This window comes from Falco peregrinus, chromosome Z, assembly GCF_023634155.1.
Source record: "Falco peregrinus isolate bFalPer1 chromosome Z, bFalPer1.pri, whole genome shotgun sequence".
Taxonomy (NCBI): domain Eukaryota; kingdom Metazoa; phylum Chordata; class Aves; order Falconiformes; family Falconidae; genus Falco; species Falco peregrinus.
Window position 1 is genome coordinate 25,989,677 of NC_073739.1, and position 12,653 is coordinate 26,002,329.

The following is a 12,653-nucleotide window of genomic DNA, read 5'->3' on the forward strand; positions in this document are numbered from 1 at the left end:
ATGTCCCCAAAATTCATAAGAGGCTCTTAAACATAATTTGTATCTCTTTTCTGAGGTCCAGTACAATCTCCACAGGATCTTCAAGTGTGTTAATTTTAGATCTGCATGTCTTGCTGTTTTATAAACTTGTCCTCCATATGTTATAACATTCACATTCACAGTACATTGCTAGTGTAATTTTCCCATTTTCTTTTTAGTTTTATGGTATATTGGGGTTTGCATTTAATAACTAGTTATATACTGAGGGGGATTGATGTGGTTTATGTTTTATGAGTTTCAGTGGATTATTAAGGATGAATTCATGTGGGGGTGGATGAGTTACTCCATCTATATATTTAATTTTTCTTACTTGAGGGTTCTTTATAGAGTGATGCAGTTGTAAAACCTGGGAAGAATTCATCACAGCTTCACTGACATGGTGATTTTGGCTTGCAGTTCCTATCTGCATTTTCTAACTTTGCTCAGATATGCAAATCTGAAAGTATAACATATTAATTTCCTGAACATAGTCCTTTTTTTTGTCTGGTGTCTTCTCAGGTACCTTTGTTTGCATTTACTTTTGTTTTTAATTTTACTTATTTCAGGGATGTTTCTTAGTATCATACTGGAGCTCTGCAGACAATACTGCTGCCACAGTAGAAAGTCTGCGATCAATCTCACCAGTACTTCCTTTAGTGTTAGGGTCACTTTTAAGTCCATAATAAATGCAATGACACAACTAAGGACTTGTAGGATTTTCAGGAGATAAATTTACAGGATGGGTTGCACAAATACTTGTACTGATCAGAATGATGCAGTGACACCTGCCCTCTATGTTGTGAAAGAAAACAAGAACACTGTGCAAATAGTATGATATGTTAGCATTTAAAGCCTTAATGCATTTTAAGTTTTACATAATTGACAGTTTAAGGCACAGATTTAAGGCCTTTCTTCTTCTGAAGCCTCAAATTGAAATGCAAGCAAGATTAAGCAAACCTTACCCAAAGCTAAGCCATATTAAGGTTTCTGTGCAAAATTTTGAAGGGAACTTCCTTGCTAGCAGCAGGAAGGGTTGAGCAGTGCATTTGTGACAGCTTTCTCTAGCTAGCTGGAACACCAACTAAACTGAAGAAGAATCAGCAAGGTGTCACTATGCACCTGCAAGCAGAGTATGAAGCTAGTGATCCTGGAGGAATTAGTTTCCTGAATACCAGTACACACAGAAACACACCACAGCACTTCACTGCTAAACCAGCAGTGCTGTGCTACAGTGACATATTCATTTTGCTGCATAGACTTTATATGACATGTCAAGAGACAAAGGATTGATTCTGCCAACAGCAGACACATTCTTTTACTGTTCACCAGCTCTGAAGTGGAAATTTCTCCAGCGCTTTTTGTAGTCTGTTACCTTAATACAGCTAGACAGGCTGGGCTGTGGCTTTACCCTTTGAAGACTAATTTCAGCAGATGGATCCCCATGTGGCCAGTGAAGCTAGATGAAAATTGCTACTAATAAAGCAAAGCCTGTAAAATTCACCCTTTTCCTGTTTCAATAAAATGCTGTAAGTTCACTTTGAACCACATACATTTAGTGAAATATTGCCACAAGCCAATGCATTGCAGCTTATTATACTATTGAAAAACTCATTGAAAAAAGCTCTTAGACACAGTCCAAACCATTACAAAAGGCTACTGAATTATTCTCTTAAATTGGAGCAGACTCACAGAACATTTTATTGCAGAGGATACACTAATTCATGAAAGAATGTGTCACCAACACTTTCATTTTATATTAGCACTATTATACTTTTTTTTTTTTAAAGTGAATAAAGGAGAATTGGAGAAAGGTTTCAAGAAACTGGAGACAAAAACTGCATTTGAACACATATAAAAATTAACATACTTGAAGCCTCATAAACAGGATTATTCTTCAAGCTATATGACATATTTAATAGCTTATGTTTTTTTCCTAATGTAGAAATAAAAACTTAACCAAAAATATTTTGCTTAACAGAACTTGATAGAATAAAAATCACTTTGTGTAAGAATACTACTAATATTAAAGAAGGAATTTCAATTACTACTTTAGTATAGCTAATCTGAGCTATTTCACAGTTATAAATTGAGTTTGTTTCCATAGTAATTAATGTTTCTAACTTTTACAGTCCATTTTCTATCCACATGACTTCTTGTGAATCTCCAGTTATTTTTGTCTCAGGCTGGACAATCAGATTTCTTAAACTGAGAAGGAAACTGTCTTTAACATTATCTGCCTTTATGAGCTTTTCACAGGCTTCTTCTGGAATCATCTTTTACTGAAGAAAGGGGAAAAGTAAGAAAAAAAAATCAGAAGACAGCAATGATACTGACTATCATGTGACCATATGATACGTTTTTTTTACTTCTACTGTTTTTACTTCATTTTTTTTTAATGGATCATGAGATGATCTGTGATAGCAAGCACATTCACAGTAATATATATTTTACCTGTTTCCACCAACGTATTTGCTTTCACGTTTACAATAATGATTCTATGGCTTATCAGCTACAATTCAATATTTGCCAGCAACAGCCACATTACAGGTCCTGAGATTATTTAATTTTTCTCTTACGATTAAATAGGAGATCTTTGTGGTAACATGGAAAAAACTTAAAGTATCATCCGTCACTGCACTGCTGCAGAAAGTTTTCATTTATAGCCGTGTGATACTGCTGAAATAAGGAGAAAGTCTGGGCATGTCTTTCAACATAAAATTCTTTGCTTGTGGTAATGCTGTTCACACATAACAAGTAACCAGACTTGATGAACTTCCACAGTTATGGTGGTTTTAGGTGCTATTGCTTGTGTTTGCTGTACTTCCTTCAAATTCTGTTCCTGTTACGCTTCTGGTGAGCATTAACATATTACTCTTTGAACTCTGATACAACTCTCTCTCTCAGAACCAGACCAGCAAAGCTTTTTTTCAACATGATTTCTTTGCAGACTAATTTCCATGGAACTTCGTGTGCTTTTCCAGTACTTAGCAGAGGTCTGTACTGTTTTGCAGAGAATGGGAAGTTCCTCCAGTTCTAACCACTAATTATGTTGTTTACAAGCATATCCATCATCCCAGATGTCAGTAGTATGGGGCATACAAAAAAACATGAGGGGTACCTAAATGGGCTGGTATAGGCTATATACAAACAGCAATGCAATACTGGATTGATGATATGTCCATGCTGTCAATTACTGGTACAAAAAGGTTTGACAGATAGATTAAATGTGCCTTGATTTTAAAACAGAGTTTCCGTTATACCAAATGGAAGAATCTTTGAAAACAATGAAGCTTTCAACAATCTGTTATCCTGAGACCGATTACCAACTAAAGGATTTCTATTGATATTTTGCATCTTGTTGCCTGAAATATTAAGTGCATTTATGGCTTTGTATGGTCTTGACAGCAATTAAAGGTGTTATAGAAGGAAATATACAATTCAATTGCTAACTTTTAAGTACCAGTGGATTTTTTAGCAATAAAGTGGGAAGAAAACACTCAATTTTTCCTACTAGCTTTATAGTTGGTGTCAAAGACATTTCTGAAGCTTTTTTATTCTGCTGTTTAGGTATCAATATTTTTCATAAATTATGAAAAATTATAAATTATGAAAATTCCTCATAAATTTTTCCGTATGTTTGTCTTTTGCATCCCTTTGCTGGGTTTCCAGATGCTCACCAATTGAGTTAACAGTTATATACAAATGAAAAATAACAACATGCAGCTTCAAAAATGAAGTGTAAAAAATTAAGTCTTATTCAAGTAAGCAGCCTTTAACAAGAAGACTTACCGCTAAATAATGCTTTTTTTTTTTAACCTTTCTGATCTTCTCAGTCTCTCTGGAAGGATCCACTAATGTTCTTGAGATCATGATCAAGGAAATTTGATAATGTTCAAATTCAGATTTCTGTTGTCCTAATTTAGAGTTCTGCTTCACCTACTCTTGCACAATTTCTGAATCTACTTTTTTGACTGAAGTATGCCAGGCCTTAACCAAAAATTTACAAAGGTGAATGTAGTAATCCCTTCTGCTTCCTGGGGTAAGGCAGCCAAATTAGGCAAGTCTGGGAATATGAATGAAAAAAAAAAAGAATTATTATTGTAATATTCTTTGTGCCATTACTTGATCTGTTGGAAACATTGGGGTTTTTTCGTGGGTTTGTGTGTTTGTTTGTTTTGTTTTGGGTTTTTTTGGTTGTTTTTTTTTTTCTGGGTAAATCATAGTCTCTAGAAAATGGTGGGGATAAGGGGATAAATTGATGGGAAGTTTAGTGAAACTTCTTTCTCTCCTAGAAAATATTAAATCAAGATTTTAAACATTGAATTAACTTATCCTCTCAAGATGTCTCTAATACTCGCATCTCATATTCCTTAGTTCTTGGTGTCCTTATAATTATACTTATGTTTCACCTAAAAATATGACTTCTGTGTACCATTAGAAAGGATTTTTCATAACTAATAATTTAGAGCTGTTAAACCATAACCTACCTCAATTACAGATAGTAAGGTTTTTTAGAGCTTGAATGTTCAGCTTTTTAATTACATTGGTTGAACAAAAGGCCAGCTTCTGGAAATGTTTGTTCTTGAAGTCAACACATTATTTTAATTTAAGGAGCTGAGATTTAGTTTTCATTTGTATGACTAGGGAACCTAATAGGTTTATAGAACAGCATTTGAATTCTTCCAGTGTAATTTTATGCTGCTATTATTTCTTGGATGTGAAGTATTTAGAAATCTTAAGAAAAAGGAACGTAAGAATGGTGGACTCACCTTATAATCAAATGTATTTCTGCATGTATACATATATATTTATACATACCAAAAGGAGTAAGGAAATAATGTAATTCTGAGTTTTCATACCTGCATATGCATTTCAGTCTGGGATTCATTACAGCAGACTGAAAACACTATCTAGGTTGAAGTGTAGTTTGCATTGGTTTCTTCATTGTCATAGTGAGTGGGCAGTTCAACCCACATGGACCTCAAGTCTTAGCTGGAACTGCTGTTAAACGTTCTGAACTGCCAGTTTAAATTTTACAAATAAGGAAAATACATACTTGGCTCATACTATAAAGATTCTTTATTTCATTGCAATGGCAAAAAAGGTTATCCTAGGATATGTGGTTATCATAAAATAGTCACAGTCCTGGATATCATGGAATCAGAGTATTCCAACTCATGACAACCACTCCTTTATTCTAAATCTTTTATTGCCTAGATAATGAAAACCATACTAAGCTGAATATAATTGACAAAGAAACTAACCTCTTGCTTAAGCATTTCAAATGGTTTTTCTCTTCTTTTGTTTTCTCTTTACCTCCTGTTTCTAATTTTTAATGATAAATTTATGTCTGCACAATGAAGACATTGTTCACAGGAAAAAAAACCCACTTCAAACCCTTGCCTGACTTAGTAGTGTGTTTCCCTTTGCTGTTGTGAGATACACTGAGAAAGAGACATTATCACCTAATGATGTTTTGGGAAATTTGAGACTCCTAGGTTACCCAGTTTCTCCCTTTTATTTTACTAGAGACTTAGTTGGTAAATTGTTACACCTAAGTTAATGTCCAATTTTGTAATTCCACAGGTTCTTAATTTTCCTTCTAACATCACCATGATTTCAATGGATTTGGGGACTTCATTAGGAGATTTAACTATTCAGTGTGGAAGATTGTGGTTCATTTCCATAGCAGAAGAAATAAAATCATTTAGGTTGGAAAGAACCTTTAGGATGTCCAACCATTATGATGTACTCAAACCTTTAAGCTGACACAGCAAATACACAAGGCTTGTTTGATCCCTGCAGCTTTCTGGTTCTGGGGCCAGATTTTCTTAGGAGACTGTGAAAGACAAGCAATTGGAACGAATAAGGAGCGTAATCTTTGGAGAGTTTGTTCTCAGGATCCCCAGGAGAGGTCTTGGCTAAATGAAATTCCTAATTTTGAATTGAATCACAGGCGCTATACCAGAATTTTTTTCTATTTTGATTTGTTATTATTGAATAATAAGAGTATTTTTCATATGCTCATTTCAGTCCTAAACCAGGGCACTAAAACTAAAAGAGAACTGTGCCTGGACAAAGAGACCAGGATTAGGCTTCCTCATTTCAGTACTTATGTGAGGTTGTTACACACGATATCTGAAAATACGTTGGCTTTGTCCTTTAGGAACTGAACTAGCTCAATCATTTTTTTCCATATTGGGGTATAGGGTAAGGTACTAGCTCTGTGCCTATTTATGGTACGCATGATTGAAGCAGAGTTCTTGTCTCAAAAGAAACTTGGCAAAAAGCGGTACTTTATTTAATGAACCACACTCATTAATGAATCACAAGAAAGTGATTTCTTAATCAATTTTAGACAGTCGTTCTGCATAAAATATGCTAATTAACATCAAAATACATACCTTTATGTTTTTCAGCACAGAGAATTCTTTGCCAGATCTGAGTGTGACTTTCGTATTGAAAATAATCTTAAAGTCAATGTTTACTGGCATGATCTAGTCCATGACCTTAAAGTTATGACTCAGCTCTACAGTGTAACAAAGAAAACACCTCTGAGGCTGCAAGGGCAGGGATAGTAATGGAGCAGGAACAGAAGCTGAAATGGGAACTATGAGTCCATACTGAGAAGGCTGAAGGCAGAGACAAGAATGAAGATTTAGGTCTGAGCAGGTGCTGAAGCTAGTAAAGTCAGAGCTGTGCCAAGACCTTCACAAAGAAAGAAGGATCACCATGCCCTTGAATGGATCACACTGCCTGGGACTAGGGAGGAGGGCTGGTCGCCCAGACGTGTCAGTAATGCCCTTTGCAGCAGTGGGGCGCTCCAGACAGCTCCAATCCTGTCCCGGTTGTGTGTGCTCCTGTTGTCTCTGTCTATCCTGCACAGATAACTTGGTAACTTAGAGCGTCTCAAATGCTAGTAGATACGTTTAGGCAGACTGGATCCTGTCCCTCTGGCCTCAGTTCCTTCCACATGAAGGAAGAAAAGGAGTCAAAGTACTTGTCCCTTTTGAGAGCTGGTGAAGGTGGTGTCTTTGGTCATAGTCACTGGTAACCTGTGGCTGACTTCCATGGAGTCAGTATAATGGTAGCTCTAATGTTTTATAAAGATAATGAACTAATTAAATCAGTGATTCAGTGAGTCATCCAATTGGGCAAATCACTCTCGGAGACACTCAATACCAAATGGCTAGACTGCTTCTTATAACTGAACTTGGTTAGTTAAGTCTTGCATTTCTCTGAACTACAAAGCCTTGTGTAGCTAGACATGCCCTTAAACTTTGTAGAGGTTAAGTAAATTTATCTGAGGATAACTGCAGCTGAAGGTTAATCAGCAGCCCTGTTGAGAGTAGAACAGAGTTAATCTCACCTTCCCATCAAGGGTTCAACAATGCTCAAAAAGAAAAAAAAATGTACAAATTTGTCAGGAAAATTAATAGACTATAAATCAGACTATGTGCAAAGAAGGATTAAGCTGCAGAGATTTCTTACAAGGTTCACATTATTTCAAGAGATCAGTGTGCGGAGTTAGAAAATTCTGTGGTTATTTCATAGAAGAATTAGTATATTGGCTCTTATGTTGTACTTTATGGAACAAAATTCTGTTAATTACTTTATTTTTACCTCAGAAAGATGCCTTAGGTGTTTAGAACTTCTTTTTTTTTAATGCTGTTTTTTCTTTCAATGTTCAAAGCTTGCCCCCTGGATATGAAAATCTAATTAGTAGCTCAGACTTTAAATTTCAAGTTTAGAATATGACCAATAGGTTGTAAACAAGCATGGTATGATGGCCCATGACAGACAAGAAAGAAAACTTAGGAATACAAAACCCTGGAAACAATTTATTAGAAAATTTTAGGTAGCTAGATGAGCTGTGGGAGCTGTGATAATTCCCACAGATGCTGACAGACACCTGTCTGCAGAAAAAAAGCCACAAAAAAGAAGACCTAAATCTTGATTAAGTGTTAGATATATTATTAATTTTCTTCTAAAAATATATATAAGCTAGTTGTTTAGCTAATATATACTAAATAATGTTCTTTATTTTTAGTTGTTCATATAGTTGGCAGACTGGAAAACAAGTGTTCTAAGTGTCCTACACATTAATTCCACATAAAGTTCTTTACAAAAGGAAAGGATATTTCATTTGTAAGGCTTAAAAATTTAACAAATGAGACTATACCTGTGAGACCACAGACCATTTAGCATCACTAGATTGATTTCTTTCTGTGCTAAAGTCTTGATGATACTTTTCAACACAGTTCATTGTAAGTAGAATGATACCTCAAATATACATTCACTAAAGAGTCTTTGGAGACTGTGTTAAAGAGATGAAAGTCTGGGCAGCAAGGAACTGGTAGTGTTTAATAAGTAAAGAAGCAAAACCGTATCCTGATATATTCAGAATAAATAAAATCAAGCATTGTAATGTAGACAAAAGCCAAATGTAAATAAACTTGTTTCATGCTACACAGCTATCTGAAGGCATTTCTCTCCTGACCAATGAAAAACAAGTTAATAATTGTCAACAAAGCATCAATTTTCCATATTTACTGTTTCAATTTCTGCTCTTCTTCCTTTTATTGGTTGTGATTTTTCTAAGGTATTTCTCAATATGTGGAAGCATCTCTTCAAATGAACCATAGCATCAGTTACAAGGCTCCCATAGGGGATACTGCACTGAATAACAGAGAAGCTTTCAATTTGAAAAGAGCCAGAGATTTTTAGGCTACTGCAGTACTGAAACACTAAACTTTGGTTTCTACAGAATGGCATATAGAGTATTTGGTCTGACAAACATTGCAAATTAAAAGACAGGCATGTCCACCGTTTTTCTTGATATCTTTCCGAACTAACTTCTTGTTTCCGAGGCTGTTGGCCATTTCTGTTAGTGTTGTCACAGAGACTGGAAGATGTTTTCAGGCTGAGGAGGGGGGAGGAGTGGGGAAGCACATTCCGCTGATTTTAGCCATGAAGAGTCCCTTCTTTTCAGTTCCCCAGCTTATTAACTGCATGTTTTCCAGCTTTTGTAGTGAGACACTGTTCTGCCTGTTTAAGTGTTCAGAAATGGGGGACGGATTAATTTATAAGCAGATGCAAGGCCTCCTAAGACACAATATTAATCCCACATGCTTTCTAACACACTAGGAGCCAAGAATGATTAAGGTGGCAACTGTGCTATCTTCATGGGGTTCAGTTGATATAATGATATATTTGGTTTACATGGCAAGTTTTTGGTAATGGAAGGGGTACAGGGGCTGCCTCTGTAAGAAGATGCTAAAGGCTTCCCCCATGTCAAACAGAGCAAATGCCAGGTAGCACCTCTGTGATAATGTGTTTAAGGAGGGGTAGAAACTGCTGTGCAACAGTAGCGGGGGTAGAGGAGTGAGAATATGTGGGAGCAACAGTGTGCCTGCAGCCCCCCAGGCCAGCGCCGCAGGAGGGGCGGGGGGGCTCCAGGCACCAGGGCAGAGATTCCCCTGCAGCCTGTGGTGAAGACCATGGTGGGGCAGGCTGTGCCCCTCAGCCCATGGAGGCCCGTGGTGGAGCATGGGGATGTGCCCTGAAGGAGGCTGTGACCTCATGGAGATTCCGTGCTGGAGTGGGCCCTGAAAGAAGCCCACACTGGATCAGGTTTGCTGGCAGGACTTTTGATCCTGTGATGGACACATGCTGGTGCAGTCTGTTCCTGAAGGGCTGCACCCCATGGAAAGGACCTGCACTGGAGCTGTTCATGAAAGACTGCAGCCAGGGGGAAGGACCCACATTGGAGAAGTTTGTGGAGGACTGTATCCTGTGAGAGGGACCCAACACTGGAGCAGGGGAAGAGGGTGAGGAGGGAGGAGCAGCAGAGACAACCTGTGGCGAACTGACCACAGCCCTCATTCCCCATCTTCCTCAGCTGCTTGGATGGAGGTAGAAGAGATGGGAGTGAAGTTGAGACCAGGAAGAAGGGAGAGGTGGGGAGAGAATCCGTTTTAAGATTTGTTTTTTATTTCTCATTATCCTACTCTGATTTTGATTAGCAATAAATTAAATTACTTTCCCTAGGTTGTCTGTTTTGCCCATGATTGTAATTGTTGAGTGATCTCCCTGTCTGTATCTTGACCCCTGAACCTTTCCTCATATTGTCTCTACCCTTTCCAGTCAAGGAGGGAGAATGGTAGGGTGGCTTGCTGGACACCTAACAGCTAGCCAAGATAAGCCCGCTACATCTGTAGATGGCCATTTTAATCCAAGACTGTCTGTGATGGGATGAAAGTGGATGCAGCAACTGTGTCATCATGTTGAATATAGCTTTGAAACTTCCGCAGACAGGTCCTCATTATGGCACAGACAGCCTTTCACACTACATTGCAGAGAAAGTTCTTGTTCATATCCTGCCTTTCTATAGTGCAACACAGCAGTTTTACTGCTAAGTGGGATCTTCAAAGTCTTCAAGCAAAAGGAGAATAAGTTAGGTATTATTGCTCTCCTTAAAGAAATATTTTGGCTGAGGGTCTAAATAACCAACCATATTTAATCAATGCAGATTAAACCGTAATAAGTGTTACAAGTATTGGTGTATAGTAGCCGACGATTTGGAATATTGATGTCTGCTGCAGAGCACCTGGAGAAGGAAACAGGAACGTAAGCAAGAAAATAGGTACGGTCTTAACAAGAAGAAAACTCTACTCTGAAAGACAATATTCAAGTTGTAAACATATAAATATTCTGCAAAAGTAATAATGCAGAAAAACCTTTCCTCCATTTTACTGCTATATCCTGTGGCAAGCACAAAAGAGAAAATGCTCTATAAATTGTCATTTTACCAGCTTCCTTTGAACAACACCACATAAAACTTAGCTTTTCTTCGATGTCATTTGCATTAAATTTTCATGAAGGTAATTCAGTTCATGTTGCATTCTGCTCTGTGGTAATAGTCATTGTCATTCTGCCCCCACCCCCTTTGGGTTTTTTACAGGCCTAACAAGTATTTGTATACCAGCATCATATATTCTGAACTGCTTCCAAACTTCAAGGGTTTTTTTTTGCCTCAACCACAGGACAGTCTTCCTAAGAGCTTGACACTGAATATCCAGAGATTATTAATTGTATTCAGGCAAGCTTTTAGTGTGAGGCTAGTATAGGATTACCACATGGAATTTCCCATACTGAAATTATGTTGAAATATCCAATTAGTGTATCGTAGGCAGGCATGAATTTCATTGTAGTTAAACATTTGCTGACAAGCTGGCCTTTCAGATTAGCTTTGTGCGTTGAGAGAAGAAATCTGATCTCATCTGGCTTTCTTTTGAGCAAATTCTCAAAATGCTTTCCCATTAGATCCAGTCCCTCTCTAAGTAGCTCTTATGTGCAAACAGGAAGAATCCTTTATATGCTTCAACTTTATTGTTTGCAAATACTGTATTTTAAAAGAATACATATTATTGGTATTCACCATTCAAAGCAAAAAACTCTCGAAAGGAAAATGGAAGGTGTGGTTCAAATTGAATACAAACTTGTTTCTAAATTAAGGTTATGTGGTGGTATGGTAAATTACTTCTTGGGGGAAGAATACTACAGCATATTTTCTTTTGGTTTGATCATATATTAATTATTTTAATATCAGAATTATAAATATTTTACCATTTATACAATGTAAGTCTGAGTGTTTTCCTGAGCAAATGTTGTCATGTAAAATTAAAAGAAAGCTGCAGCACTTCTGCCCATTTTCTTTAGGCAATATCCTCAACCAGGCTTTTTTTTTTTTTTTTTTTTTTTTTTTCCCCAGCATGGCTAATCACCAGGAAAGTAGTTATATTTTTGCTTTGGAATTTAAGTTACCGAATATTGATTAGACAGTAAGAAATACTTCACAGCTGATATTTTCTCTTTCTTATATCTCTGGAAGCAACGATCTCAGGCACATTTACAGTGAAAAGTCTAACCCTGTGGTTGGCATGTTTTTTAACTTTGCTAATCGGGGTGGGTTTCTTTAAATTATTAAATAAAAATAGACCTTGGACTAGAATAATTCAGTACAACAGCTTCTCTTTGAAGAAATGGGAAAAGACTGTTCAGTAAGTGTAAGCAGGTCTGAGATTTGAGAAACAGTCAAAGAGCAACAGGTAAAATAAGTTTATGCTCTCCATTTTCAGCTTTACATTTAAAGAACACTGAAATAATGTTGACTGATATAAATTTCATCTCATGTCCTTGAAACTACAGAAATCAATGCATTTCACTTATTTTCATAAGTATTTTATGAGGATAGCGTATGTTTTAAAGGATGCTAGTAACTTGTGCACGTAAATGTTTCAACAGACAGGATCTTTGACAGGAAATGTTATGCTTATGAACATGAATAGGTTTTATTAGAAGTCCTGTTGTTTACCAAGTCTAAGATAACACAAGGATTTATTATTTAAATTTTTCTTTTTAAAATAGAGCTAAATGTTGCAGGTCTCTTATTTTGTATTCTTCTTTTGTGATACATCTTTACTCTAGCTCTGTTCTTGGCTGTCTGGGATATTGTAAACAAATTCAAGTTCTTGCATTTTCTGTTGCTGAAAGTTGTTCAGACATTGTAGAATTTTTTTCTTTTCCATTTTTTCAGTGAATGAGAATATTGAATTAGTCTAGTCTCCAGACTG